Source organism: Solanum dulcamara, chromosome 12, assembly GCF_947179165.1.
Source record: "Solanum dulcamara chromosome 12, daSolDulc1.2, whole genome shotgun sequence".
In the NCBI taxonomy this organism is placed as follows: Eukaryota; Viridiplantae; Streptophyta; class Magnoliopsida; order Solanales; family Solanaceae; genus Solanum; species Solanum dulcamara.
The window spans coordinates 12,814,016-12,820,015 of NC_077248.1; positions in this window are offsets into that span (position 1 = coordinate 12,814,016).

A 6,000-nucleotide genomic window follows, 5' to 3' on the forward strand; every position below is an offset into this window, starting at 1 on the left:
AGTAGATGTCCTTTGACGTTTACTACATCTTGGATTCTTATTATTAGATACATTCTCCTTTGATTCTTCTCGACGTCGTTTAGACCCTTCATTAGATAACTCAAATCTAGTTTTATATGGATAAATATGTTCAAAGAACTCAGCGTTATCTGATTCTATTACCGTATTATCATGAATATCCAGATGTTCAGACTTGTGAACCAAAAATCGACATGCTTTACTATTTGTAGCATATCTAATAAAAACACAGTCCATAGTCTTAGGTCTTATTGTGACCCTCTTAGGTTTAGGAACTTGGACTTTGGCTAGACACCCACACACTTTGAAATATTTTAAGTTTGGTTTTCTTTCTTTCCATTTCTCATATGGAATAGACCGTTTTTTTCTTTCTATAATTCCATTTGATTGAGGTGAGTAAGAAGCAGTAGTTTGATGGATGATTCTATTTTCCAAACATATTTCTGCAAAAGGAGATTCATACTCTCCACCTCTATCACTTCTTATCATTTTATCTTTTTATCTTTTTATCCAACTGATTTTCAACTTCAATTTTATATTGTTTAAATGTTTTTATTGCTTCATCCTTTCTATTTAACAAATAGACATAACAATATTTAGTGCAATCGTCAATAAAAATTATAAAATACTTTTTCCCATAACGAGTTGGTGTTAACTTCATATCACAAATGTCTGTGTGAATCAATTCTAAGAGACTAGAATTTCTTTCAACAGATTTATAAAGATGCTTAGCATACTTAGATGCATCACATACTTGACATTTTGATTTATTGCACTCAAATTTAGACAATACATTTAAGTTGATCGGTTTTCGCAAGGTTTTATAATTGACATGCCCTAAGTGTGAATGCCTAAATTATTTGACTCAAGTAAGAAGAAGCTTGAACTTTATTATTATCAACAACCATTACATTCAGTTTAAAAAGGCCCTCAGTGAGGTAGCCTTTTCATAAATACATTTCATTATTACTAACTACTACTTTGTCTGAAACTAGAACGCACTTGAATCCATTTTTGATAAGAGGATCGACAGAAACGAAGTTCTTTCTCATTTCTGGAACATTACAAACTTTGTACAACGTCACTACCTTGTCAGCTATCATTTTCAAGAATACTCTACCATATCCTTCAACTTTAGCCGTTGCAAAATTTTCCATATAGATAGTCTCATCAGGTGAAATAGGGGAATAAGTAGCGATGGCTTCTCGGACAACACAAATATGTGATGTGGCTCTTGAATCAAGCCACCATTCTTTGGAATTTTCTACCAGGTTGCATTTAGTCATCATTGCACATAAGTTTTCAGCATCCCCATTTGTTTCCACCAAGTTGGCTTGACCTTTCTTCTTTTTCTTCTTGGGAGCACGACATTCCACAACCTTATGTCCAATTTTTCCACAGTTATGACAGTCTTCTTTGAACTTTTTTTTGCTAGGATAGTTCTTCGGTCCAAAAGGTTTCTTCCTCTTTTTTGATTTATTTAGACTATCTCCAATAATATTTGCCCCCATAATTATTGAGTTTCCTCTAGCCTTCTTCTCAACAACCTTGTTGTCTTCCTCGATCCTGAGACGAATAATCAAGTCTTCAAGACTCATCTCGATCCTTTCACTTGTGATTCAAATAATTTTTGAAGTCTTTCCATGAAGGAAGTAGTTTCTCAATCAATGCTGCTACTTGAAATGTCTCATTTAAACCATATCTACGATAGATAATTTAAAATCAATAACACATTCAATAATTTTAGCAATATAACTATTGAATTTGATCATACCGTTTGCCAGGAGATCATAAATAATGACTTGTAATTCTTGAACTTGAGACATGATAGTCTTGCTATCAACCATCTTATAGTCCAAAAATTTTATACCCACAAACTTCTTTAATCCTACATCTTCAGTTTTATATTTCTTCTCAAGAGCATACCAGAGTTCTTTAGATGTTTTACAAACACTGAAGATATTATATAAGCCATCTTTCAATCCATTGAGTATGTAGTTCTTGCAAGTGAAATCAGAATATGTCTATACCTCAGTCACAATAAACGTTTCGTTGTCAGGAGTTCCTTTCTCTTCCACAGAAATATATTCATTGATAAACCGTTGTAGACTGAGTGTAGTCAGATAGAAGAACATCTTCTACTGCCAACGTTTGAAGTTAATACCAGTGAATTTTTCCGGCTTTTCTGCAATAACCATTGCTGTAGAAACTGGTGTTCTACTGGTTGAAGGCATTGTGTCTGATTCAAAACTTGATACATTTGTATTTCTTATTTTGTTTGACAAAACAAAAGTAGTGTTAAACAACAGAATAACCAAATAGCAATTTTTGTTCAACTCGATGAAGTTTTTATATTCTTCAAATTGAGAAAAATAAAAACTTAATTAACTTGATGAAGATTTTTTTCTTCGAACCAAGTTAATCAGTGGAGTAGAAAGTCTTTCGATTTTATTCTCCATCCCCCAAACAGAATGTAAGATGAAGCAGAAATATACAACTTGTTTCTAGTTTGACAATGAAGTTTTTATATTTTTCCAATCGTTAACCGAATGAATCTTGAATAATGATGAAGTTTTTATATTCTTCGAATCAGTATTAGATTCAGACAGAGTAGGTTATAAAGGTTTTAATCTCCAGAACTGTAAGATACAAGAAAAATATATAAATTTCTTAAACTTGTTATCCCTGTATTAAGGTTAGTAAAACAGAAATACTAAATATGAAAAGTAAAACAGTATCCGATTCCACAGAATTCACTGTGTGTCCTTAAGGAATTTAATCCCCTCATTGTACCCAAGGTTATGGATTGTTTCCTCCAAGGATAAAATGGATAGAACATTAAAGAAGTAGTGGTAACTTAAACTTTGATAATAACAATGAACTCAGAAAACAATAATGTGATCACACAAAGACACAACTTTGTTATAAGAAAATATATGCAGAAGAGAAGGAATTTTTAGATGATCAAAACTGAGAGAAAGCTTCTCTATTTATAGCCAAGAAGGTTTGAAAACTGAGACAAAACCTCTCTATTTATAGCCAAGAAGGTTTCTTTTGGGAAGAAAAGTGTTTGTTCAGAAGGAACAGATCCTTTCTAAATCTGTGAAGGGGAAGCATCTGTTCGGAAAGAACATGTCCCTTCTGCGAATGAAAATACTTGTTCGGAAGGTACATGTTCTTTCCAAATTCGCGATTTCAAATTAATATCGTTTCGCAAATTAGTTAATTTCATTATTAATTTTACTATTTAATTAATTCAAATTAATTCTATAAATTAATTAATTAATAAATAATCATCAGATTAATATTATAGAAAAACAGAAATTAATTAATGAGATTGATAAATAAATTTTGTCTAAAATATTACCTATCAATCACATCATTTGCCAAAGATGAAGCCGAACCGAGCGAGAGACAACGACTACAGTGATGGCGCGAGGGGGCACCCTCTACTTAACCATTTATGAGTTAAAAGAAGTCTTTCTTAATATAAGGACAAGACTTTCCTTTCTTCTACCAATGAGGGAGAAATGACTTTTCATTTATTCCCTTCATTTGGTTCCCCCAAATTTCCCAATTCTTATTTTCCATTCACACTTCACTTAAACTTCACTTAAACCCAATAAATATATCCACAAAAAAGTTCTATGACAAATCTAACCACTTTAACGAACAACAATGTATATAATGTTACTTTCAAAAATATATTGTCAATAAAGAAATATCCAACTTCAGAAAGTAGATCGAAATATCACAAAAGGTCAGAAAAGCCGAAGACAAGATCATTCTATATGCATAAAAAAAATTCTTTCAATTATTCACAAAACATATTTTTACTGAAATTTATCATGTGTACAAAAGTTTATTATTACATTGCACTCTGAAGGTTCTTCTCTTTCTCGAGTTTTCACCCTGCAATTCTTTGCTTATAAAAGTAAAATATAGAATAAGTTTTTTTAACATAAAACAAACCTCTGCTAACCATCGTTTCATATTTAGTTGATTCACACAACTCAACTTTTAAAGATTGTGCAGAACAAGATGATAATCACAACAACTGTCTTCCTCCTCCTCATCTTTATTCCCAAATTCAGTAATACGTGTAATCTCAAAAGTGAGGCTAGCAATAATCAAAGAGGATATTTATTATAATCAAAGAGGTATATTTATTAGCCTACACTTGAGATGTACAAACTCTCCTACAATCTCCAAATGCTGAACATGTGGAGCAATAATTTCCAAAAGACTCCTCATTTCCAAAATGAACATGGCCTGCTAACATTAGTCTTTTTAAATTTGGAGAATTAATTTCAAGGCGACGAAATCCCTAGAAGAATAATGAGAACTTCAGAGTTTCAATGTAGACAACCTGACAATAAGTTTACAATCCTCATTGTTAAAGCTAAGAGCATGAACTTAAAGTGAACCTGTTCCCTCTATTAATGGAGGTTGAGGTTCTCGATGTAGAGCAACAACTTCTAGAGAGAGGAGTTTTGTGTGCATTACACTTTTTATATTGAATTTGAATGAATGAACCTTACAAGGTGATGTGTATATATACACAAAAGGTAAACGTAACAACCTAACTAACTTGATTCCAATATTTATAACAACTTAACTAACTTCTAACCTCCTAACTAACTTCTAACTAACTGCAACTAACAAATAATTATTTACATATAATCTCATCAGCCCCCCTCAAGTTGGATGTGAGGTGAACAGAGATAACTTGCTCAAAATTGTAGTGTGTTTGACTCCAGTTAACGCCTTGGTGAATGTGTTTGACTCTAGTTAACGCCTTGGTGAATATGTCTGTTAATTGCAAATTTGTGGAGATGTGTTGGAGTGTAACCAACCCTTGTTGAAGTTTGTCCCTAACAAAATGACAATCCTCTTCTATGTGCTTTGTTCTTTCATGGAAAATTGGATTCTTTGCAATGTGGACTGCTGCTTGGCTATCATAGTACACATGAATGGGCAAAGGACATTGCAGTGTCAATTCATCAAGTAATCTCTCAAACCACACTAGTTCTCCCACCACTTGTCTCACAACTTTATATTCTACCTCAACAGATGACAAAGATACCGTGGCCTATTTCTTGGACTTCTAGCTAATGGGACTATCACCCTAAGCACCAAGTACCCATTTACAGACTTTTTTGAATTAGGACAAGTTGCTCAATCCGAGTCACAATAAGCACTTACAGCAAACTCAGGCTTGTTTGAGATAAAATCCCCAATATAGGGTTTTGTTCCAGATATCTAAGGACATGGTAGACAGCTTTCAAATGGGGCTCTCTAGGTGATTGCATGAACTGGCTCAGATTTTGAACACTATATGCTATATCCATTCTTATGTTTGTGAGAAAATTAAGTTTTCCAACCAGCTCTCTATAATGAGTGGGATCTGGCAGCAGCTTGCCATCTGTAGCGGCCTTGTAATTCATGAGATCAAACTCTTTCAAGAGATCAGTAGTGAATTTTCTCTGAGAGATAAGAACACCATCCTGTTTGTATAATATTTCCAGTCCTAAAAAATAGTGCAACTTTCTAAGATCTTTTATCTTAAACTGATCATGAAGAAAAGACTTTAGGGAAGTGGTTTCCTCTAAGTCAGTACCAGTCAGAATCACATCATTAACATATATGACAACAAATACCAGGGAACATCCTTTCTTCTAGTAGAACAATCAGTAATTACTGTTGGAGTGTGTGTATCCTTTTGACCAAAGGCTACTGGCCAACTTATCATACCATTGTCTGCTGACTTGTTTTAATCCATATAATGAATTTTTGAGTTTACAAACCATGTTGCTACCATCCACCATAAGTCCTTGTGGTAATTCTATGTACACCTCCTCATGCAAATCACCATGGAGAAAAGCATTATTCATATCCAGTTGGTACATACTACATCTTTTCTTCACATCCATGGAAATTAAGGCTCTAACAGTTGTCATTTTAACTACAGGTGAGAATGCC